The 26,958-nt window shown below is 40.2% G+C and overlaps 1 pseudogene; it reads left to right on the top strand.

Moving 5' to 3' along the window:
- Nucleotides 1–10,550: 10,550 nt before the first annotated feature.
- LOC127415017 (translocon-associated protein subunit beta-like) lies at nt 10,551–11,072 on the top strand (annotated as a pseudogene).
- Nucleotides 11,073–26,958: the final 15,886 nt, after the last annotated feature.

Raw genomic sequence — 26,958 nt, 5'->3', positions numbered from 1 at the left:
CTTAACCCCATCACACCAACCATTTTCAGGCCATAAAATGTTTTTAGTCCACCCATATGTGAGATTATTAACCAGAAGTGACATTATTCAGCTATCTACAACAGCGTGGTGCAGAAACATGTAAGAAATGTCATAATTTGTATTCATATTTTGAAGTGAATAACAGTAAGATGGGTTTAATCAAGCAAAACAACTTAACCCTGTCACATGAAATTAAGATATTACATCAGCACTTTTCTAAATTATATTTTAATCCATAAATAAGTGTAGAATTTATTAATTTCATGCATGCTATGTGGTCTTCTGTCCTACACCACATGAGAAACAGTGGCCATTTTTTGGCAAAAATCCACATCCCTGTCACACTCAACACTGTCACATTTTTTCCACTGTAGACCTGTGATGGGGTTGAGTTATTTACAAAATGTATGAATATTGTAACAACAATATGCAATAGTCAATATAATATGCATTGCAAATTCTATTTATTGATTTTAATTAAACATGGTGTTAAAAATACGTGGGTGTATAGCCAATTGGTTGGAAAGTTGTGACAGGGTTGAGGCGAGAGTGATAATATTGGATAATTAAAATGGAAACACAATTAAAAATAAAAGTATTGTTTGTTGAGCACAGCCTGACATGTTAAAGGTTAGCACAAAAAAGTTGGGGTTTTAATTATAAATCTAAATGTAATACATTTTTAACAAAAATAATGAGACCACAGATGTGCAATTTGACACATCTGTGCATTTGGCAATTTTGTAGCTTCATCACATAAAAATAAGAAAACTGTCATTAATATTATATTGTATTTGTTATTATTAAATTGGTCTGAGGGACACATAAGCAGCAGCTTGATGTTTATTTTATAACAAGTATTGTGTAGAATAATTTTCAAACCACTTACACTATGTCCAGGGCCGTAAACACCATAGACATTGAGGGCGACATGTCCCCCCCAGTATTCATAATAGTGGTCTACTGATATGAGATTTTTTCCATGGTTAATTATTAAATTATTACATTTGGTCCCCCCCCCCACCCAATCCTGATATGTGGTTATATCCTTGACTATATCCATGACAGGGTTGAGAAAAAAAAAAAAAAAAAAGGAAAAAATAGAAGATAATAAAAGGGCTTTGAGGCCTGAAGTGGGAAAATATGATTTTTTGGAGGTTTAACATGTGCCTGATATTGTGGTGTTTTCAAACAATGAATCAAATGTTGTTGATTTTTTTTTCCCAAGTTGAAATGTTACAGAATTTCACGAATGACCCAAATTTACTATAAATATGACCTGTAAAAGATTAAAGATTACATAATAATACAGTGAAATATACATGGAGAGATGGAGATATCACTTTATCTGATATATTTCATGCTTTAGCATATATACAAATATATTTACAAACAGTATTGTTGTGATGGCTAAATTATTCTGTTTATCGAGTGTTCTATTGATTCTTTTTAGCTATGAATTGACTTAATTGGTTTGTTTCATTTTTTAAAGTCATGTTACTTTTGTAATAACTGAATGTTTAACTATTCTTCTGTAAAATTGTATCTAATAAAAATATTTAAAAATGAGGGAAAATCAATTGCGACTTAATTTTGGCATCAGCATTGTTTATTAATGGATTAAAATGTATAGCTTTTCAATCGCTGTGACACAGATGAGTCAGTTGAGTTGGATCAATATGCATAGTTTAATCAAAATAAAACATATTCAACAAAACAATAGACAAGCATCCAAGATCAAAGCCAATAATAAGGGGCCAATAACAATAATCCAAAAGTTCCATGTACAACAGATCAAGAGGATTATCCAAATGAAAGCAATGATCTAAGATACCAGCAAGGGCTAATTTGGGGCTGCACTAATATGTCGTTTTAAATTCACACCAAGATATTTCAGAAAGAAAAACATAGATGACAAAATGTTAAAACAAAATAATGCATCTCTATGAACTCCTGCACACTGAGTATGTAATATCGGATTGCAATAATCTGATGTTTTTTTTTTTGTTTTTTTGTTTTTTTCAGAGGCTAGGTCAGTTTTGTATTGATTTTATAGCAGTGTCTTTAGTTTGGTTGATTGCTTTCAATGGCTAATCGAGTCATCATATACTTAATTTGAATGCAGTAAACTTTATCTCTGAATGCCTAGAGTATACAGTATATAGCAAAGCTTTACATCATGCCATTTTATGAGCTTTTAAATTATGACAGATGTCACACAGCCTTGGCTTGTCACAGCAAGCATTTTCACTTCCACTCATTTGCATAAAGTTCAGAATTTCCCAACTTCTTCTCACTCTAACTGCTTGCTTTACTATCAATTCCACAATCCCCCACCGTGCCAGCCCAGACTGTAAGACTAAATGTATGGGCCATGTGAGCTCCATCTTCCAGGTAAAATGTCCATGGAGGGGTGCCAAAAGTGAGTTGTGAAGCTAGTTGTTTTCAGCTGTACAGGATTTAATACAATAAAGAGGAATGCATATTTTATAAACTGAACCCCCAACCCAAACCCCAAACCTAAACCTAACCATCAGTGGAATAAAAATGTAATGTTAGCGAAATGCACTTCCAGTCGTGCCTCAAGGGAAGGTAGACATGTTGGAGCCAATGCAAAAATGTCATCTGGGTGCAAAAGGGTGATGGCGCTTGTCATTGAGTCAGCATAATGTGTGGCCTGTTGTAGGGTACTGGAACTCTCGGAAACAACATGACAACTTCCCATATGACCATGTTGGCCAGCCAGCTGCCAAGCTCTCATAGAGAATGAATGCAACACTAGTCACACTGTGCTTTGATGAATATTGCGGACCATGTTTTCAATACAATGGCAGTGGATAGTGGCTCACTTTAAAGCTTAATCCAAACGTATCATAACAGTAGTCCAGGCGGCATGTGCTTCATAGTCCAAATCTTCTGAAATCTTAGGATTTAGTAAGAAACAATCAGATGTTTGGGTAATTTTTCAGACTAAATGTTGACATCCACTGCAAGCCTATGAAACATCACCAAATTCATTCAAGGATTATTATTTTTTTATTATTATTCCATATTACTAGCACACACTAAAATGTCCTGGTTACTTGCGTAACCTCCGTTCCCTGATAGGGGTCACTCTTGGGAGCCTGAGACACCTCTGTTCTTTGATAAAAGGCCAATGAAAATTGGCCAGTGGTATTTGCATACCACTCCCCCGGACATACGAGTATAAAAGGAGCTGGTATGCAACCACTCATTCAGGTTTTATGCTGAGGAGCCGAGACAAGGTCCCGGCCATTTCAGTGGGTAGTTCAGCATTGTGGCAGGAGGGACACAACGTGTCATTCCCTCCATCAGGGAATGGAGGTTGCGCAAGTAACCAGGACGTTCCCTATCTGTCACTCACTCGACGTTGTGTCGATGTAGTGAAACTAGGGGTCCCTATACAAAACGCCGCAACTGGCTGAACTTTGTGTTGTGAACTGGCGGTGTGTGACAGGCAGACCACTGTGTGCCTTGTAGCCAGCGAACCAGGCCGACACGTAACCTCCCTTAACACAGTTATGAGTGTCGAATGGCCCTTTGGGGACAAGTCGACTACCCAAAAAGATAGAGACGGGCAAGTCCAGTCATGGAAACGCATGTTTGCGAAGTCCAGGGGGCCAGCTGTGTGCCAGCGCGTCTATACCGAGAGGTGCCTCGGTCAGGGCATACCAGAGCAGGCAGTAGGAGGATTCTTGGGAGGCGAACAGGCCTACCTGTGCCTGTCTGAATCGACTCCAGATCAGCTGGACCACATGAGGGTGGAGTCTCCACTCTCCCCTGAGGGTAACCTGCCGTGACAACGCGTCCGCTGCAGTGTTGAGGTCTCCCGGGATATGAGTGGCTCTCAGCGACTTGAGGTGCTGATTACTCCAGAGGAGGAGACGGCGGGTGAGTTGTGACATACAACGGGAGCGCAGACCGCCTTGACGGTTGACATATGCTACCGTTGCCGTATTGTCTGTCCGAACTAACACGTGCTTGCCCTGGATCAACGGCCGGAACCTCCGCAGGGCGAGCAGAATTGCCAGCAACTCGAGGCAGTTGATGTGCCAACGCAGCCGCGGGCCCGCCCATAAGCCGGCGGCTGCGTGCCCATTGCAAACAGTGCCCCAGCCCATTTTGGAGGTGTCTGTCGTAACCACGACGCACCTGGAGACCTGCTTTAGGGGAACGCCTGCCCGTAGAAACGTGAGGTTGGTCCAAGGGCTGAAGAGGCAGTGACAGATCGGCGTGATGGCCATGCGATGTGTCCCGTGGCACCATGCCCATATAGGGACTCGAGTCTGAAGCCAGTGCTGAAGCGGTCTCATATGCATCAACCTGAGCGGCCACCGCTGAGGATGCCATATGCCCCAGGAGCCTCTGAAAGAGTTTCAGTGGAACCACTGTTTTCTGTTTGAACGCCTTCAAACAGGTCAGCACTGACTGTGTGCGCTCGTTCATGAGGCACGCCGTCAATGAGACTGAGTCCAACTCCAAACTGAGAAAAGAGATGCTCTGAACCGGGAGGAGCTTGCTCTTTTCCCAGTTGACCCGAAGCCCTAGTCGGCTGAGGTGCAAGAGCACCAGGTCCCTGTGTGCACACAGCATATCCCGAGAGTGAGCTAGGATATGAATGCCCACTTCCCTTAACGGGGCAAGAGCTGCCTCTGCGACCTTCGTGAAGACACGAGGGGACAAGGACAGACCGAAAGGGAGGACCTTGTACTGATACGCTCGAATGCAAACCACAGGAAGGGTCTGTGTTGAGGTAGAATCGAGACGTGAAAGTATGCGTCCTTCAGGTCTACTGCCGCGAACCAATCTTGATGCCGGAAGCTCGCCAGAATGCGCTTTTGCATCAGCATCTTGAATGGGAGTCTGTGTAAAGCTCGGTTCAGTACTCGCAGGTCCAAGGTTGGCCGCAACCCACCGCCTTTTTTTGGTACAATGAAGTAGGGGCTGTAAAACCCCTTCTTCATCTTGGCTGGAGGGACAGGCTCTATCGCATCCTTCTGTAGGAGGGTAGCGATCTCCGTGCGCAAGGTAGCAGTGTTCTCGCCCTTCACCGAGGTGAAGTGGATTCCGCTGAACCTGGGCAGACACCTGGCGAACTGAATCACGTAGCCGAGTCAGACGTTCCGGATCAGCCATCGCGACGGATTGGAAAGCGCAAGCCAAGCTCCGAGTGAGGGGGACCAAGGGGACAATCTTGTCACAGGTGGGGCCTCGTGGCGGGGCGAAGCCCGTGGTGCCACACCATGGTGTGGCTGTGCTGAGTTCAGGGACATCGAAGCACTTACCTGGCTCCTTGTGACCACCCCCAGAACAGCCTGGGACGGGGGAGGAAGAGGCCTGTCCTCATCACCCGTGGAGACTGTCACATCGGGGGCAGATTTGTGCCACAGCTGGGCGTGCAGGGGTGGGGAGACCGCTGCTGGAGTGCCAAACCTGCAAGGATGGAAAGGTGGACAGTGGTCGTGATGATGGCCGTGCACACTGGGTACGTGACCCAGGGAATGAGGAAACCGCTCTTTTGCTGAACTGTTGGGTACTGCAGCCACTTGGGCATGCAGCGAAATTAAATGAAAAAGCAACAAAAGATTCTCCTCCCGGCCCTCCATCGGGGGATGGAGTGGTCTGCTTATCATCTCCAAGGTGGGTTTCATCATCCCTGGGTCACCCGTCTCAGGGGTGCTTCGAAGCCTTCCAAGGGTTCTTGGCGGCCGGCCGTGAGACAGGTGGTATCTGCTTCCTGCGGTGGGCTCCACGCCGGTGTCGTCACCGCAGAGGGATGCCCTTGGCGACGAGCAGGTGGGGTGCGGTATCTTGAGCCGTGCCGGGGCAGGATGTGCCGAATAGCCTCCGTCTGCTGCTTCACTGTTGAGAACTGCTGGGCAAAGTCCTCGACGGTGTCGCCGAATAGGCCAACCTGGAAAGCATGTCCATCATTTCCACATCAGCCTGTGACTGGGCAACCGTACCCGAGGGGGGGGGGAGCCCAGCTGAGGCTTTTGCATCTGACTGGACGAGCCCACTGTCCGATGGTGCGCTCGAGAGCTCATCAGCTTTGCGGGCTATGAACAAGAGGTCGAACTCGCCGCGAGACGAGCCGGCGGACTCATCCGGAAGCCTGATTGGGGCAGACGAGCGTGCTGGGGAATGGGTGGTCCGTGGGGGGATACCCGGTGGAGGTGGTCCCATCGGGGTCCCCAAATCGCCCCCAGTGCTAGCCGCGCTGGCCTCATACCCAAAGGTAGAAGAACCGAGGTGGGGAGCCGCTGAGGAAAGCAAGCCGCGACCACAACGTTGCCATGGTCATGTTCTCACAGTGAGTACATGATCCATCCACGAACGCTGTCTCTGCATGGGTCGCGCCCAGACACGAAAGACAGCGATCGTGACCGTCAGAAGTTGAGAGGTAACGACCGCAACCAGGAATAACACACAAACGGAAAGGCATCTTTAAAAAGATGCATCTTTAAAAAGACGTTCTGTGTGTGCCGCTCTTTAAGGGAAACATACTCTTTCAGAAAAATATACTCTCTTTTTTCTACCGAAGCACCCAGGGGCGTTCTCTGCAGTGCACCAGTGCAGAGCAGGGAGAAGCCGCTGAAATGCGCCATCAGATCCAGCAGAGGTGAATGAACAGTCAGCTCAGTAAACATCGACCATTCGGCTCCGAAGAGAAAATCTGAATGAGTGGTTGCATATCAGCTCCTTTTATGCCCGTATGTCCAGGGGAGTGGTATGCAAATACCACGCGCCACTTTTCATTGGCCTTTTATCAAAGACCAGAGGTGTCTTGGGCTCCCAAGAGTGACCCCTAGTGTCACTACATCGACACAACGTCGTGTGAGTGACAGATAGGGAACAAAGAATACATGAACTAACAAAATACCCAAACATTCATTAAAAAATCTCATTCACAGTGGCTCTTTTGTTCACTCGAGAACTTGCATTGATTTTAGTGCTAACAATACAAATTCTCAGGTGAACACAAGCAGCTGTGAATGAACTTCTCACATGAATTTATGGGTATTTTGTTAGTCCAAATATTCTTGGTTTTAGTGTTCTGTTAGTAATATGGAAAAATGGAATAAAATAAATAAACACTGAGTGAATGCCTTGGTGACTTTTTATTCGTTCATTTATTTGTTTGTTCATTTATTCATTCATTGTCTCTTTTGTTCTTTTGTCTCTCTGACTGGGCATATCTCGGCTCTGTTTATCCTGTCAGTGGGGTCTCAAAGAGATTGACATTTCTGACACTGCCAATCAGTTGCTCTGCAGCAAGGTCATTTGTCAGGAGCAGCCTCTTATTGGCTGTAGATAAGGAGAGCCTTTTTTCATTGGTTATACTTCCAAATCACCAAGAGCAACTGGGTGCTATAAAATGTAATTAAATCTTTTGCAAGAATTCATGAGATTTAGGGGTGTATGTTTTGTGTGTGTGTGTGTGTGTTCTTGCACTATATGTTTATAATGCTATGCGTATGATGGTAGTTATGAGCTGTGTGCACATTTCTCCAGACATTTCACATTTCTTGCTTGTGTAGGGGACAGGAAGTGGCATATATATTTGTCAGTATGTGCTTGTGCACTTATATAATGCATTGACTATTCTTGCCTCAGTGATGCTGTTTGAGTGTCAGTGGCAGGAAAGGGCTGTGTAGTAGAAAATATCAGAGAGACAGAGAGAGAGAGTGGGACTTGATTGCTTTAAATAAATTCAAAGTGAAACAGTTTTACCCATTTTATTTCCATAATCTGGCCTATTTCCGGGAGAAACAGGATATTCAGTAGGAAAAATTGTAGGAGGGATCTTGATTTTATGCATCTGGAATGCAGAAAAGTGAAGCTGTTTCTTGATGTTTGACTTGATGGGCTCTGTTTTGAATGCATATGTATTTGAGGGACCTGTATCTCATTCTTTCACACACAGGCACGCACTTTGATTGGCTTGTTTTATGTACAAGCAACAGGTTTCTGTCTTAAAACTGAAGTGTGTAATTTCTGCACCACTAGTGGCACTAAATGGAAAAAAATAAATTACTGTTTCCAAGCAGGTTTCCCAAACATTTTCCCTGTCTTCCATTGTTTGGCCAAGCATGTACTCCCCCTCCAAACTTGCACCACTGGTTGCGCCAATTTCACTCTGCCAGGCTGCTAACACAAACTTTACGGGTCAGCCTATGAATGGCTTACACATACTGCCAAACAAAGGTAAAATGCAGTAACTGCAGTAAAAGAAAATGAAAGAAAAAAGTGTGGAGTTTGTAGTTACTGCAATTTTCACACAGTTTTCTCTGAATATAAGCTTAGCTGAGCCAAACATGTCTGTCACAGGACAGATCATAGTATAACGGTACATGCCCATTTGTGCTGAGTGGACATTTTCGGTTCATTTCATTGGGAGCTGAGTGACACGCTCGTGCAGGGAATTGAGGGATTGACAAGTGTTACGAATGGTTGAGATCATAAAAAAATTTGAGAAATGCACGAATTCTCTGTGGCAATGCTGTGGCTGGGAAAACAACAAAAAAAATTTTTAATAAATCAACACTGTTTATGTACTTTATGCTTTTGGTAATAAAGTTTGTGCATATCAGACTCACTGTACATGTAACATAGACACACCCCAAAACGGAAACTTTTTAGCTTTGTTAGCACCACTGAGATGATCTCTTCCATGCCAGTAACTGTAATCAGAATCAGATTGAGCTTTATTGCGAAGTATGCTTGCACACGCAAGGAATTTGTCATGGTGACAGAAGCTTCCAATTCAAAAAGAATACAGAAAATATACATATACAACATATACATACAAACATTTGAAATACACATATAAACACATATACATAAACAGTGAAATAAGAATAAAAATAAGATACAACAGATAAATACTGTATATAGAGGAAACTACAGTAGGGCAATAATGTTGTTCAAATATGTTATATACAGACAGGGCTGGATTGGTAATATGGCATATCGGGCATTTTCCCGGTGGGCCGACACACTTTGGGGCCGATCAGGGGCGGGCTGGCCATCGGGAGAACCGGTCAGGCCGGTGGGCCATGATAAGCTGAATTGAGCCGCCGCGTTATGCCAAACGGGCCACAATACGGCGCCGCGAAATGTCAGCTGAAACAGTTTTCAGCTGTTCATAAGGTGAATGGCCTGAGGGAAGAAACTGTTCTTGTGCCTGACTGTTCTGGTGCTCAGAGCTCTGTAGCGCTGGCCAGAAGGCAAAAGTTAAAAAAGGTAGTGTGCAGGGTGAATGGGGTCCAAAGCGATTTTTCCATCCCTTTCCTCACTCTGGAGGTGTACAGTTCTTGGAGGGTGGGAAGGTGAGAACCAATAATCCGTTCAGCAGTCCGGACTATCTTTTGAGGTCTACTGATGTCTGACTTGGTAGCTGAACCAAACCAGACAGTTATGGAAGTGCAGAGGACAGATTCAGTGAAGACTGCTGAGTAGAACTGGATCAGCAGCACCTGTGGCAGGTTGAAATTCCTCAGCTGGCGAAGGAAGTACAACCTTTGCTGGGACTTTTTCACAATGAAGTCAATGTGGGTCTCCCACTTCAGGTCCTGTGAGATGGTAGTGCCCAGGAACATGAATGACTCCATTGCTGCCACAGTGCTGTTTAGAATGGTGAGTGCAATCAGTGCTGGGGTGTTCACTATCATCTCCACTGTTTTGAGCATGTTCAGCTCCAGGTTGTTTTGACTGCACCAGTGATCCAGCCATTCAACCTCCCTTCTGTAAGCAGACTCATCGTCATCTTGGATGTGGCCGATGACTGTAGTGTCATCTGCAAACTTCAGGAGCTTGACAGAGGGCTCCTTGGCAGTGCAGTCATTTGTGTACAGGGAGAAGAGTAGTGGGGAGAGCACACATCCATGGGGGGCACCAGTGCTGACTGTACATGTGCTGGAAGTGAATTTTCCCAGTCTCACTGACTGCTGCCTGTCTGTCTGTCAGACAGCTGGTGATACACTGACAGATAGAGGTGGGAACCGAGAGCTGGATTCATTTATTCCATAGGAGAGCAGGGATAATGGTGTTGAAAACCGAACTGAAGTCCACAGATAGGATCCTTGCATAAGTCCCTGGTCTGTGTAGATGTTGCATTATGTAATGCAGTCCCATATTTACTGCATCATCCACTGACCTGTTAGCTCGATAGGCAAACTGCAGGGGATCCAGAAAGGGTTCCAGTGATGTCCTTCAGGTGGGCCAACATCAGTCTCTCAAATGACTTTTTGACCACAGATGTCAGGGCAACAGGTCTGTAGTCATTAAGTCCCGCAGTCTTGGGTTTCTTTGGGACAGGGATGTTGGTGGAGTGTTTAAAGTAGCTGGGAACTTCACAGTGCTCCAGTGATGTGTTGAAGATCTGTGTGAAGGTGGGGTCAGCTGGTTAGCACAAGCTTTTAGACAAGTGGGTGAAACATCATCTGGGCCCTGTGCTTTCTTGTCTTCAGTTTCTGGAATTTTGGGGCTGAAATCACAGGACGAAGATGAGGGTACTCTACATATTTGCTCTGGTTGCTGTGGTTGGTCTGGTGGCAGGAGAAGAAGGGGCTCATCTGTTGGCCTCCAAGTCCCTGCTGAACTGTTATGCTGTCGAGGAATGAGAACTTACCCTGCAGTATAACATCAATAATGTGGGCACCAGTGCTGCCCTGGAGGTCGAACTGTCTGATGACTCCTTCCCCCCTGAAGATTTTGGCATTGTCTCAGGAATTCTCAAAGTGAAATGGGACCATATTGCCCCTGCCAGTAATGTTTCTCACACAGTAGTTCTGTGGCCACTAAAAGCTGGCTACTTCAACTTCACCTCTGCTTCTGATAGCTACCTGGCCCAGGAGGGCGGATAGGTTGTGGTTGGTTATACAGGTGCACCGGGTCAGGCAGGCATTCTTGCCCAGAGAGAGTTTGACAGATGCTTTTCTCAACATTACCTGGACTGGGCTGCTTTTGGTGTTATGACCCTACCCTTCACAGGAGTACAGTACAGTAAGACACCCGATTTACTGTAGTCACTCAATATTGTTTTGCCTTTCCACAGTATAAATGACTCCACACATTTAGATAGGACAGAATCCGACTCCACACATTTAAATGGGATGGGATAGCAACCCCCCCCCCCCCCCCCCCCAGCACACACACACACACACACACACACACACACTTCTCGGGCATCAACCACAATGAGGATCAAAGCCAGTAATACATGGATTAAATCAACCACCCACCAGAACATGACCACCTCTCTCCTAGACATGTCTTTAAATAGGAACCAGTCCTGCAGTTGCTTTTAATTTTGAGTGTAGTAGGGGTTGCACGACTGCTGGTTTTTAATAGTCAGCTAGTCAAGACCATTAGTTGAGATGGTTACAGGTGGCCACAAGATCTTGCGTGCAGGCAACAATGGGGATGTATTTCCATATTTACCAATTTGCATGTATTGCAGGTTACCATAGCATTTGTGTCATCTGTATCAAAGTCGATTAGAGCCACCATGCTCCACATGCACTATATTTCTTCTTTTTTTATTTTATTGTGCAATTCAACTAGTCGACTAGTCTGTGCAACCCCTAGGGTTTAGAAATCGATTTAACCAATCAAACCAATTACTATTCATGAAGCAGGAATAATATTTTCATCCAGAATTAAAACAGCTGCAAATCAATGCAGTTTTAACATCATAGACATCGACATCACTTAAATTTCAGTCTGTTCCTCACACAAACTTCTTTTATGGTTATAGAAAACTTGTAATATAGCACGTTTCCTTTTCTTTTTTTTTTTTTTTTGCCATAAGTACTCTCACAGCACTCCTAGTAAGGCTCAAGTACCCCTTTATTGACATAAAACCAAAGATGTGTAGGGGAAAGTGGGGTAAGATGAGCCTGTTAGGGGTGTAACGATCCATTGATCTGGATTGATGCATCGATCCAATAACCAACGATCCAGTGTTATTGATACAACGCATAAAGATCGATATAGATGCACCTTTATTTTAATATTCTCATGTCAGCCACGTCCGTACGCATTTCCCTCAGGCGATGAAACAACCTTATTACATTCATTTCACTTTATGAGCGCTAAATACGATTTTCATGTGGGACAAGGTTGTGCGCAGGGTCTGTGAAGCCAAATTGCGCTCTGCTATCCCGTGAAACGCGAGCTCCAGACCAATGACAGGATCAGTGTGAGCACATCAGCCGGGCTTCCTGCGAAACTATTGTGGGAACTTTTGCTATTTAAAAGTACCATGGAGCATTCCATGTGAAAAGTCTTGACAACGCCGACATTCTGAACAGCACTAATGTGGGAAAGAAAAATCACCTGCTCAGCTCCAGCATCAGTTATAAGACTTACAAATCTACACATCAGCACCCTTACTAACATTTATCCCAGTTAACTGTAACATAATTTTTCATTACAACTGTGGAAGTTGTAGCCAAGAAAACCGCGGATAGCACGGATAGTTGGAAACAAGTCATGGGTATGTAAGTACTTTGAATTGGATTAAACTGAAAAATAAGATGTAATCAAATGATTGATGATCACTTGTGTGTGACGTTATTTTTTTAATATTATTATCTGTGTAATTTTTTTCAACATCTGAAGTATCTTATTTTGTTGTGGCTGTCCCAATGTGGATACTAAATTTGCACTTTTCAGAGAGCTCAGATTATATTCAATATTCAGATTATATTTTGGTTGCATTTGAGGGCAACATTTTTTTAACTGATTGTGTAAAAATAGGCACATAATATCGGAATATCGATCGCAGGGCCATGAATCGAATCAAATCTAAATCGTATCGCAGCAGACTTTGAAGTATCGGCAAATATCGGATCGCAGGCCAAGAGAATCAATATAAGGGTACGTTTACACGACACTAAAAACGGAAAAGTTTTTCCTTTGCATTTTTGAAAAGTTTCGCATACAGACGACAATGTTGCCAAAACGATCCCTGTTTACACGGATCCGCGAAAACGACTAAAAACGCTGTATTATGCATGCCAAGCCAGTAGTTGGTGATGTCACTTTGTAAAGAAACACTATGCACCTGCGCACATAAGCATTCTTCCACAGAGCAGTGAATACAAACAATGAAGATGGCGAAAGCATCGAGCAATTTTGTCTGAACGGACGATGAGGTTACTTTATTACTACAATTACTTTGCTGGAAAAGCATCAATAAACTCAAAATCTTGAGCAGCACAAACACAGTCCTGTAGTCTGCCATTGTAGTTTTGAATGTCTCGCGCGTTGTTTTGAAGTACTCGCGTGCATGCCTATAGACTGAACCCTCAAGATTATTCAATACACTCTGCTCATTTTTACCATCACTTCGTCTCCTGCCTTCCACTGTATTCCCCCTGCTGACTCTGGGCTGGTAGGAGAGTAAGTTAACATAAGTTGTTGATGTTGACTGGTTTTGGATATCAGACAGAACTCTGATATATGGATATCTTCTGACGGAGAGAGAGGTGTTGTGTACATTGGATCTAACATGCATTTTCACTGCCTCATGTTTTCATATTCTAAGCATACCATTGAATACTGTACATGGCATCACATCTCTGTCTATAGGCTATATACATAAGCGGTGGGTGAATGAACTGCAGGGTAAAGGTACATCAAATAAAATTAAGTAAATAAATAACATTTAAAATACAAATACATTTTTCCTATCTGAATCCATACATTAATTTCAAGATTTTCAAATTGCAGGTTCTGCCTACTGTACAATGTTCACACTCCATACAAAACATTCCAAATTAATAAATCAGTGATTATTGTTATTTGCATAGACACCAGTATTCATACTGATAATTATGCATCTCAAATCGATGCCTATCAATCCATCATTATTTATAGAACATGTAATATGTTTTCACAAATTTGCGAAAAAAGTTACGTATGTTCTTATTAGTGCTGTCGTTTTAACGTGTTAAATTGGTGCAATTATACAAAAAATAACATGTTAAAAAAATGTACGCAATTAATCATGTCCCCGGACCGTAATAAGAAATAATCCTTATATAAGAGCAATTCAAGCTTGGAGTTCCACCTGTTTTCTTTAGGGCGTAGTAAGCGAAATTTGCTGTATAGGCAATGCGCAGCTTATACAGTCAGAGACCTAACCACACTTACTGAAGGCAGACAACAGGATGAGAACATGTTCTTGCATTCAAACACAGCTTGATGGAGCACAAACACACGCGTGGATCTCAAGATGTGTATTTCTAGGTTACAAACTTTGTTTAACTTGACACAGCGACCTAAAACGGTACGTTTATGACGTGACACAACCGAGACAGTCCAAAAGCATCTGATTCAGATACAGTTTACTGTACAGATATAGTATATTGCATTCTAAAGCAACTTTTTGTATTGTCTTTTTTAATGCTTTACTTGTGTGCCAAAACAATGTAATACATTTTAGTTATCTGTATTATTTTTTTATAATATATATGTTTTATTTATAATTTAAATATAACTATTTATAATAATTTTATCATTATATATTAAATTATTGTTATTTGAAGGGCTTTCTAAGCAAATATTTATGAATGCTATTAATTGCGATTAACTCAATTAATTAATCAGCATACCATGTAATTAATTTGATTACAAATTTGAATCGATTGACAGCTCTAGTTTTTATACAAAGTGTTTGTTTGCTGGCCTAAGTAAAAAATAAAATAAAATAAATAAAAATAAATAAATAAAAATACACTGTTGTGCCAAAGAAAATTATTTAGGTACAAAATTATATATCATTCATGTTGGTGTACAGTGTATACCCATGATTTGAGTAGCAAAATATTAGCCCTGAAGTTCTAAGTTAGGTGCTTTTTTCCAAAATGGTCACTATTGGACAAAATGAACGGAATATTCTGGGGAAAGTTGAGCCATTGGTTTTTACTGAAATAAATTTGTTCTAATAACTAACTGTTCTGTTCATAATGTTTGCAATTGAAAGAGGACATCATTGCAACTTAAAAATAATTTGTTATTTAAATTATAAAATTTGGAGTTAAAAGAGGCCATAAAGGAGTGAGTTTTTGTTTTGTTTTTTTGGCAAAGGCTCAAGGTACTGTAGGCTATACTAAGTGATTGATCCAAATCGATCCATCATTAATATGCAATTACAATCCTCAGTGGAAAAGGAAACAATAGGAAAGTGGTAGATGATAATTTACAAATAAATACATTATAGATTAGAAATTATAGCTAATATATATATATATATATATATATATATATATATATATATATATATATATATATATATATATATATATATATATTATATTGACCAAAATTCAATTGGTCAAAAAGTTGACCAATTGAATTTTTCCAGCAAAACACAGAATAATATATATATATATATTATTCTGTGTTTTGCTGGAAAAATTCAATTGGTCAACTTACCACCAGATGGCTCACTGAACAGGAGCAACCTACCCTTAACCTGGGGCAAGTTGAGCCAATGGAGCATTATGTTTGTGGCTTTCTGTCACATACTAATTTTTTATAATATCAAGTAATAGCAAGCACTTTGAAATAAAGACAGCTCTATTAATTTTACTGTCTGATTTTTCTTTGTATAGAAGACAACATATGTAAAAATCAGTTCATCTTACCCCACTACCCCATTACCATTAATATTTTAATATCTCTAATGTACAAAATGAAAAGATGAAGTTACTAGTTATGACGTTTATTCATCAACAAAAACAAAATCAGGCCATGTGAGCTTTAAAACTTGCAATTAGAGCAGACTAATTGTGTAAATTATACAGGGGACCTTCTAACTTTGTACATTTAGAAATATTTTTATATTTATTTTTATTTTATCATTAGTTTTCCATCGTTTTGTTCATTTTGGTCACATATATAATTTTAGGCCTTCAAGTTTATTCTTCACATGCATACTTTGCACTACATTTACATTGACCTGAAGAACAAGTGCTAAAACAGTACTTTAAGACTACCGCCTGTTCAGCATTTTGTTTTGGTTGAGTGCATAGTAAAGAGAGTGGAGTCACAAGGCTTCTTTATTAGAATTAAAAGACTTTTTGTGGTATATAAACAACAACTGACTGTACAGAACAGAAAGGATATCAGAAGAGACATTATTCAATGACATTTGGATTGCGTGGATCTCTTCTTTGGACACATTACATGGAAAAAGTCAAACCAAACTTTTACTCTCAATACACAGTTAAAGAATCTTGGTGCCAAACTTTGCATATTAAAAGATTTATCTTGGGATTTTAAGAATAGATACTGACATTGTTAAATGAAAATCTCGATTAATAGTAAAAATTATATTTTTACTAGGGATGTGCCCGAAACAGAATACCTTATGCGGAAAGGCATGAATAATGACTTCAAAACAAATAACGAATTCTACCGAATAATAGAAAAAATATTCGTTAGACTGATTATCCAACAACAAACACAAGGATAAAGCGATATTTTAAATAAACATATCTAAAATGACAATGAAATGGTGAGTCTGTTAAGCCAATATAACTAAAGTATAAACTTTATTAATTAAAATGTGCATGATGTGATCTCAAATTTAAATCACATGGCCATGTTGCAGTCTCCATTTATTGTGCATGTCTCAGATATCTGTAGGCTATATTAACCAAAATACTATATCAAACATATTTTCCACTTTTTAAAATGTCTATATTAATGTTTAAAAGCTTTTGAGCAAGAGATATGAGAACATGCACCTGTATCTCACTCGTGTGTGAGATGAGGGAGGGTGAAACGTGCTTTTAAATGGGCATAGCTCGCCCAATTAGTTACAGCAGATTTAGTCAGAGACTCACAACGTGGCTGGCATTCCACAGGTGGCTTTTATTTGCAGATAGCAAACACTCCACTGTCAACCACGTTACTTAAAAAAAAAAAAAAAAAAAAAAGAAAAAAGAGCAACAGAAATGTGAAAAGCTCCTGTGCCCCGCAGACATGCGCTGTGCACAACTTGTGTTCACTCCGTAGACTGAGCACTCAACGGAAAAGGAAACAGTAAAAGAATGCGCTGCTCTTAAAGGGGAAGTACCCAATTCTACCTGTTACAGAGTTACGCCTGCTAAATAAAGGCTGACCTCAGCCATACACAATCAAGGAACAGGCCTAAACTTAACAACCGTTCATACATGTTTTAGTTGTAAAGCTACTAGGGTAGAGGAATAAATATAACACCAACATTACTGTGTCATTTGTCTTCATTTCAAGTCAATATTTTGTGTATGGAAGGGGTTAGTCCACCTAAAGTCAGAAGTAATTCGAGGGACCCATCTTGGTCTTAGTGCATAACGGTCAGTACCCTGGACAGAGTCAGAAGAGACTGGTTCATGAGTATCAATGTTAGGTATCATGTCACAGGAATCAGAGTCTGCAAAAACATCATTACCGTCAGGTGTCATTTCAAGTGAATGTTCAGGTAAGTGTTCATGTGAGAAGTCTTCACTAACTCTAGGGTCAGCATGGACAGATTCTTCTGTGTCGGTCTGAACACTGACATCTCTATTCAGTGATAGTGGCTCATCATCATCATCATGGAAAATTTTCTTGGACAAGGCTGTATCCCATGTGAAATGGCTGTAGATTTACTACATGAAACACGCAAGCATTTTCACCAGTGTTTACTTTGGAGAGTCTGTAATTAACATCAGACAGTTTCTTTGTGACACGGTATGGTCCTGAGTATACTGCAGCCAGCTTGGCTGTGAAGTTTGCTAGGGCATCTGATTTGGGGTGAGTTTTCACCCTGACCAAGTCATCCACAGCATACAAACTGTACACCTCTTCAGATCATAGTAGTGTTTTCCACGCTTATGGCTGTTGTCCAGAGCTGCTCTGGCATAATCATGAATGCAAGAACGCTCTCAATTTCTCTGGGTAAGGCACATTGGGTCATCCATTCAGTGGGGTTTCTAATTCCTTCCATATAACATCAACGATGGAGATAGGCTTGTGATCTCATGAGGTGCAATACGAAAAGCGAAACAGATCTGGGGTATGTATCTGTCCCATAATGTGTTTTTGTCTCCAACATATGCGCGGATTGCAGTTTTCAAGGCATGGTTCACTCTCTCTGTGGCGTTTGTTTGTGGGTGATATGCCATCGTCAGCCTGTGGACAGCCAAGGACAGCCACCACATGTTCGAAGAGGTTGCTCACAAATGGCGTGCCTCGATCCGATATCAGGTTAGTTGATGTGACGTGGCAGGCAAAGGTATCGTTGAGGAATTTACTTGCTGCAACTTGTGCTGTCGCTGTCCTTACTGCATTTACTTTGACCCATTTCGAGAAATAGTTGGCAAAGACGAGTATGTACTCATTTCCATTCTGTGTACAAGGCACAGTGCCTACAAAATCCACTCCTGTATATTCCCAAGGTTTCTGTGGTTTGATTGGGACCATCAGACCTGCTGGTTTTCTTTGGCTTGGCTTTGTCAACTGACACACAGAGCAGGAAACAATGTATCTTTTGACATCTGCTTCCATTTTTGGCCAAAAGAACCTGAGCTTTAGCCTGGTCAATGTTTTCATGACACAGAGATGGCCAGCTGTAGGGTGGTCATGGTAGTATTTCTGCAGAGTACCTCAAATGGCTGTCGGGGAATAAAGTTTGAGCTGCTTCATTGGATGCAGGCCACAAGTTACCTTAGAGTCCTTGAAATAAAGAAGACATCTTAAATTACATTTCGTCCGTGTCTCGCTTTTCATTACTCTCGAGGTCATGGAGAATATCACTGACCACTGGGTCATTACTCTGCAATTGTCTCAACTGTGCTTGGTCTGTTAGCATGACTGAGGAGAGGTTACAGAAATCCATTCCTCCTATGGTGGCATAGTCTGGTAGGATGTCATCATTTGGAAGAGGCCTGCGGGACAGAAAAACTGAGACTTTATTTTAAACACCTGGCTTGTGGACGATACTGAAATTAAAGTCCTGTAGGCACAAGGACATCTTGCTAGTCATCCTGAGGGGTTTGGGCAGTTCATCAGCCATCTCAGACTGCTGTGTTCTGTATAGACTGTCACATAAAGGCCCTCTATGTAAGGTCTGAAATACTCCAGATAACTCCTAGGCATTCTTTCGCTGGTGCTGAGTAAGGTTTATCAGCCTTGTGTAAAGCTCTGTTTAAAAAGCTACAACAACATCTCAGCCCATGTCATCTTTTTGCATTAAGGCTGCCCCAAGACCTAAGTCTTCTGTATGAATGAAGAATGGGCGGTTGAAGTCTGGCAAGCACAAGATTCGTGAGGAACTCTTCAAGAAATCCATGGAATCTTGAAAACTCTCATCCCAGCTGAACGGAATCTCTTTCCTGGTGAGAGCGAAAAGTGGTTCTGCTTTGTGGGCATAATTTGGTATGAAATGTCTGTAATAACCTGTGAGGTCAAAAAATCCTCTGATTGTTACATGTCTTTTGCTGTTTTGAACTCTCACTTTCATGGGGTCTGGTGATATACCCTCTGGTGTGACACAATAGCCAAGGAATATGAGCTCACTTAAACAGAACTGACACTTGCTCAGCTTCAGAGATAGACCCGCTGACTTAAGTCTTGACAGAACTTCCTGAAGTTCTTCCAAGTGCTGTTCTAAGGTCGGCAAGGCGATGACAATGTCATCCAAGTACCACAATGTGGCCACAATGTGATATGAAAGCTATTTTTGGTCTTGAATTCTCAATGGGCACTTGCCGGTACCCTCGAGCTAGATCCAAAGTGGTAAAGAATTTCCCACAAGATAAGAAGTCCAAGGATTTGTCAACAGGAGGTAGAGGATACGAATCTTTCAGTGTGAGTTGATTTATACCCCTGTAGTCAACACAAAACCAGGGTTCACCACAAGGCTTTTAATGATCATGACTACGGCAGCCCATGGTCCTGAAGATGGTTCAATAATGTTCTCCTCCAGCATCTTTTTAATCTAGTCTTCTATTACTTGTTTCTTGGCTGGGGAAATACAATAGGGTGGGAGGTTTATAGGCTTAGCATCGCCAGTATTGATTGTATGTTATGCTAATGAGGTGTGGCCCAGGTGACCATCAAACAAGCTCCCAAAGTCCTCAAGAAGGTCTAGTAATTGTGCTTTTTGCTCCTTTATCAGGCATGTCTCCTCGACTTTCTCACATAAAGCAGATGGCTGAACATCCAGAAACATTAAGCTTCCAATCACTGGCTCCTCCATCCACTCACTCCCTAACTCACATGGAAGGGGGGTTGTTACACCGATAGTTACAGTCCTGGATGGAATATGAATGCTTACTGATGCTCTTAACATGAAATACACCCCCAAGATGAGTGGTGAAGAAAGATCGGGAATAATGACAAACCGGTGGTAGAAGCATTTTCCTTGAAATACAATATTCAGCCAGATAATGCCAGTTTGACTGCAAGCTGCACATATGGCAAGTTGAATTGGGGGTGATGTCCAAGGTTGACATTTTTCTGAGTGTTCCAGGACTTCAGAAATCATATTTGTTCAAACCGCAGAGAGGGAAGCACCTGTATCCAGTGCTGCGTCAACAGCTTTATTGTTGAGGTTGACTTCGATGATGAATGGTGTGTTCCAGAATGACGGAGACGTTGGATCCTCCACATGACCAAGGACAGGTGGCTCAGGTTTGGGCACAAGAGAAGGTTGAGGCGTATTTATCTTCAGGAGGGAGGATTGCCTATGTAAAACGTCCTCCCTCCCCTGAAGTTTCCCTCCTGCCAGGCAAAAGTTTTGCCCTGCTCACCCCTGCTGGTGTTTGTTGAGGTCTTGCCAACTTGACTGAGATTTTGTGCATCATTTCATACTTGAGAGTTCTGCTTTACAATGGCAGGGAATGCACTGGCTTGTGAGACAAAGCTGCAGTTTGGACAGTTTCGAGATGTGAGCCCAGCTGCAGAACATTTAATGCAGTAAGTTTCCCATATGTGTTTGTTTTTTGGTACTGAGGGCTCATGACGGCTGTCAGGGCCGAGAACAGAATGAAGCTCATGTGCATGCATAAGGAGGTCTATGACTTAAGTAATATGTGTGCCATAAAGTGCAACTCTGTATCGCTCAAGGTCAATTTGTTCTTGTTTTGGTGGGGGAGACTTTAGCTTTTTGAAGTCGCTCAATAAGTGTGCCACAAACATTGGAAAAGGTTCATCAGAAGCTTGAACATGGTCTAGGATGCCTCTCAAGACACGTTCTTGGTTGTCTGATGGAAGAAAAACTGTTTTGAAGAGAGTGCAGAATTGTGTCCAAGCTGTGATGTGTGCACTCAGTACTGTAAACCACTTCCTGGGCTCTTTGGCTAAGAAGCGAGGTAGTTCAAGGAGAATATGAACATCTTTCAGGCCAAAGGAGGTTCTGAAGATGTCCACAAGTTGAAGCCAGTCATCAGGTTGAACTTTCCCATCACTCATAAACACAGGGGGCTCAAGTTTTGATTGATTCAGGACTGAAGCTAGAGCTCTGGTTGTGTTATTTAGCTCCAAGGAACTTTGAGCAAGGTATGTCACATTTTCAGATCTGACGTTCCTGTCTGTGTCCACTATTGGACGTTTTGGCATGCGAACAGGTTGGGCCTAAAAATACACAGTAGAAGAGATAGCAAACACTCCACTGTCAACCGCGTTAATTAATAAACAAAAATAAAAAGTACAACAAAAATGTGAAAATCTCCTGTGCCCCGCAGACATGCAGCACGCACAGCTTGTGTTCACTACGTAGACTGAGCACTCAATGGAAAGTAAAGAAAGTGCTGCTCTTAAAGTGGCATTTCTCAATTCTACCTGTTACAAGGGCGTTATTTTTTTCCCACCTGTATTCCGGCAACTCCCGCAATTGATATATTTAGACGTCAAATGATTGGTCAAAAGTTGTCTACATGTCACCAGCTTGACGATACCTTCTGATCAGATGGTTATCGATTCTATAACTTTTGACACTTTGTTGTTCTGGCAGTAGAAAAACTATATGTGTTTTTCTTTTTATTAAAAGTAAATGGTGTGGCGGTAATGCACTTGTGTTTGCGATCCGCCGTAAAACAAGAAGAAGAAATGTAAATGGTTGAATAAATGTACTGGAAAGAAAATAGTTAGTTACAGTATATGCAGGGTTGGGGAGTAACGGAATACATGTAATGGGATTATGTATTTAAAATACAAAATATAAATAACTGTATTCCACTACAGTTACAGTTTAAATCATTGGTAATTAGAATACAGTTACATTCAAAAAGTATTTTGATTACTGAAGAGATTACTTTGCATTATATTGTCATTTGTTTCATTTAATATTTAGTCCTTTCAGATGGAAAACATTTATACATATAAATGATGCGATCCAAAGTGCATTTGAACAGCGGTGAAACACTTTCTTATGATGTGTCACATTCATATGAGCAGACAGAAAAGTAAGTTTGAAGTAAGTTTGGAGCAGAAGAAATAGAAATAAACCTTGTGCAAATTGTCAGCTTAACGCTAAGCTAAAATACTATTTCTAGCCATTTTACATGCACATGTTAATAATGCGTTACAAGGGGTTAAGTGATTTCTTTATGAAACAAAGCAAACTGAAGGGGTTTATTTAAGATTCCCACCCTTTTATTTTATTATGCATTTCTCTATGGTTTAGTCGATTAGTTTAATAAAATTACTAACAATGATTATTATTAATTAATGGTTTTATGTTGTTATAATTCTATGTTATATAATATTTATTATATGTCACAAGTGTACATTTAATCTTTGAGAAGTGATTGAGGGTCTGATCCATGTCAGGAGTGCAGTAACAGTGTTTACTCATTTAGCTTGGCTTTATCATGAGAATATATATGCACTGAAGTTGTACTCTGGTTTATTAATAATTATTGTGTATATTATGTGCCTTTTTGTAGTACATTCATACGAGCAGTGTGAGATATTTAAGTGTTTGTGTGTCCTGTGTTACTTGTGGGTAAAAGGAAGGCCATGTCTAGGTTATAATGTTCAGTGACTGAAAGAATAAATTCATAGAAAAACCCCTGACACATTATTGTGAACATGCTTAACTCTTTCTAGATCCCTTAATCAATGTTTATCACTCTATATCAGTGGTTCCCAACCCTGTTCCTGGAGGCCTGTTCCTGGGTGTGTAGGGAGATATCCATAATGTGTAGTGTTGGGGGGCCTCCAGGAACAGGGTTGGGAACCATTGCTCTATATTATGTTTGATTTACTTATTTAATTATAAATGGAAGCTTTACATAGAATCCTGTTCTGTTTCTCTATGTTTTCTAAATCTCCTAGCAGGCCCTGCATTCTAAATAGGTCTGGGTACCATGCAGCCTTATATAAATAAGATCTGTTTGTTCTCTTTAACCACCTTTTCCTTCATGTTTTTGTTAATGGAGTGCTTCATAGTCATTCAATTTCCACGGAATGGATGTTTCATGGATATCACAAGTAAAGAGGCCCCACAACTCATGATACCCACCTAAGTGCTACAGTAGAATTAATTATGGTTATGATATCAAATGTTATGTCTTAAATAGTACTGTTCTCATGAAGTCGGATAAACATAAGCAGTTTCTGTAATCTTACTATGTTTGTATCAACCAGAATGTAAAAAAAAAAAATACAATCTGTGATGTAAATCAAATCTGAATATGCCTATAAATCCTACACTCTTAGAAAAAAAAAAGTTATTTGGAGTTCTATATAGAACCTTATGGTTCTTTATTCAGCTCCAAAGAACCCTTTATGCCAAAAAGGTTCTATTTACAAAGATTTACAGATAAAAGAACCCTTTTTGTACAAAAAGGTTCTTTAGGCTGACAGTTGCTTAATATGAATATGTATGTATGTATATGCATAAATTACATTATTGAAAGTTTTGTTTATAAATAGTTTTAAACAATACACAACTTCTGCATTTGCATTTCACACTGCAGAAAAATAAAACTTTTACAATGTACTTCCACAGATTTGTGTTTGATTAGAAAAGGATAAATGACAAATGATCAGATCCAATGTCTTTCTCTTTTAGACGATAGGTTTATCTTAGTATCAATATACAGTCTATGGTATAGTCTATTCTTGTCTCATAATTCAACAAAAGATGCATAAAATTGTGTTTATCATAAACAGCAAATAACTTGATCATGTAGCGCTGGTAATTTTTTGTCCTGTCTACATAGCGCAAAGGCATTTAAGCCACACGCTCTCAGACGCAACTCGCACAAGTGATCAAAACGCGCCAGCATCCTATATCAAATTTTAACGGCTTATAGGCTTATTGACAGTGCCTAGGTGGGCGGGGTTCAAACACCATTGCCAATCAGCAGACTGGCGTTATGGCATAATTGCTTCAATAGGTTGTCGGAGAAGGAATTCCCCATAGCGCCAGCTGACGCAATGTAAGTGAACCGTAATCGAAAGGGAACGAAACAAGTTTCCAGGAGCACACTACAGCATTGAATTAAGCCAACTGCACTGATATAAAGAGATTAATTAAATCTCCAAAGTTAAAGAGAGGAAGTGATGGAAATGTTTCAATTTCTCAACTTGAATTTTGTGTTAGTAGTTTTATTTTAACTTACAAAAATATGATCATTCTGTATTTTATTTATTTTTTTTTTTTTATTGAAGATGCCATATTAATTTAACATGGGTTTTAGCAAAGACCTTCACCTAACTCAGAGAGCACTTCTGAAGTTCTGGCCATCAGCATCATCAGAGCCATGAGAAGTAGAATTCTAAGGGTACATTTGACTTTAAAACAATGGCATAAACATTGTCATAAATGTTACATATTTTTCTATTCTTATTATTTTGCAATGCACAAGATTTGTATGATACTAAATAATGGTTCATTTCTGTTTGCAGTGGCTCTGGAGTGCAGCATTACTTATTTCTTCTTACAGATAAAATACAACATTCCTATTCATGTAAGTTTTAAATGTAATTTAGAGAGATACCAGTTTCTTTCTGTTTTTAATTACGCTGCATATTGACAGCAGGTCTTTTACAGTAACTGTTTCACATACTTACAGGGATCACCACATCCATCCTCAACCTGATCTTTCATATGGTGTCCAGACCCCTCAGAGATTGCAGAGAGTCGGCATTAAACTGATGACATGGAGATGGCTGAAGTGGTTTTCTTTAATTTGTTCTATCCAAAAGACCTCACTCAGTTTGTTAGACGAGTGGCAACAAAATGATTCTGTATCTGCCTCAGTGCTAACATTTTTAATAGCTTTTCATAGGTCCTTTGTTTTTATTTATTTTTACTTAGTTTTTACTTTTTTATTAATCTTACTTATGGTTATAATGTTAACTTATGGTTAATGTTAAATGATAAAATTTTTATGATTTTTATAAAGATAATATTACTACTTATTAACTTTTAGGTTATTATTACAAACCTGTGGATTTATTAAGTCAATTCACATAGCTATTGCATTTTGAATTGTGTTAATTATCACTTGTGTTGTAAATACAAACTATTAAAAATGCTTAATAATACTGAAATATCTTTTATATGGTTATTTCACTTTCTTAGTGATATAGTATATGAACTATTCAATTCGCATATCCATTAAATGTTCTTATGGTAATAAAACAAAAACTACATTTAAAAATGAAACAAAAACTAAATGTTACAGTTGCATGTTGGGAACCCCTAAAAGGTTCTATATGGAACCTTTCCATCTGGCATTCTTTTTAGAGAACCCTTAAAAAGGGTTCTATATAGAACCTTTTAGGGTTTCCAAACATGAAGCGAGCAATAGAACACTTTTGGGTTCTATATGGAACCTTCTCTACTAAGAGTGAAGTATTTCTATATTTTAATTTAGTTTGCTCCCTGAACTCATCTGTAGCCTGCCTTTCTGATTGTTACCACTGGAATTGTGGAGAATGGAAAACACTTTGTCTCTAAAAATTGATTGTAGCCTCGACTCTAGGTCTTTGTTCATGGATGGTAATTCACACTACCAAGCTCCAAAAGGACAAAACAGCACAATGAAAGTACAATAAAAGTAGTCTTCTGAAGACACAATAGCTTTGTGTGAAGAACAGACTGAAATTTAAGATGCTATTTGCCAGCTCTCAAATATCTTCCACACTTTCACACATTAACATTTTTATGGTTCTGTAATATATATATATATATATATATATATATATATATATATATATATATATATATATATATATATATATTATGCTCTTGGAGTTTGGCAATGTGAATCACCATCCATTTAAAGCTGTATGGAAAAGAGCAGATTGGACATTCTGCAAAACATGTTCTTTTGTGTCCCACGGAAGAAAGGCATACTAGTCTGGAACAAAATGGTGACAGACTCCTAATTTTGAGCGGACTATTGCTTTAAAAGTGAAGGGAAAGAGCTCTATTATGGCTAGGATATTACTTCATGGGAGCACAGAGGACTGTTGTCTGCTGGTGTGTGTCAGATTTGCAAAGAAAATAGACCAATCCTGCATTAAAAAAAAAAAAAAAAACATCAAAATTGTGTGGTGAACTCATAGACTAAAGCAGACAAAACATCTGGCTTAAGAGATAAAATAAACTTAATCTAGAGAAACATGCCAGGGCACTGCATGTGACTCATTATTTTGGCCTTTAAAAGACAGCGAAGTAGATTTTGGACCCAGACTGATATTACTTATTGCTCGGTTTCCTTCACTAACCATTTTGAAAGCCACAAGGTTTTTACCCATACGTTCGAAAATATAACTTTTACTTTTACCTAAATGTTAGACATTGCTTAGCAGTGTGAGTCTGAATTTGATTTATACAGTATATTAACAGATAAGTATAAAATTACATATAGATTGTATAAAATACAACAGTATGTTAGTTTTAATGATAAATTAAAG

Source organism: Myxocyprinus asiaticus, chromosome 2 (genome assembly GCF_019703515.2).
Source record: "Myxocyprinus asiaticus isolate MX2 ecotype Aquarium Trade chromosome 2, UBuf_Myxa_2, whole genome shotgun sequence".
Classification (NCBI taxonomy): domain Eukaryota; kingdom Metazoa; phylum Chordata; class Actinopteri; order Cypriniformes; family Catostomidae; genus Myxocyprinus; species Myxocyprinus asiaticus.
The sequence above is the reverse complement of the archived record's forward strand: the minus strand, read 5'-3'. Positions and strand labels throughout refer to the sequence as shown.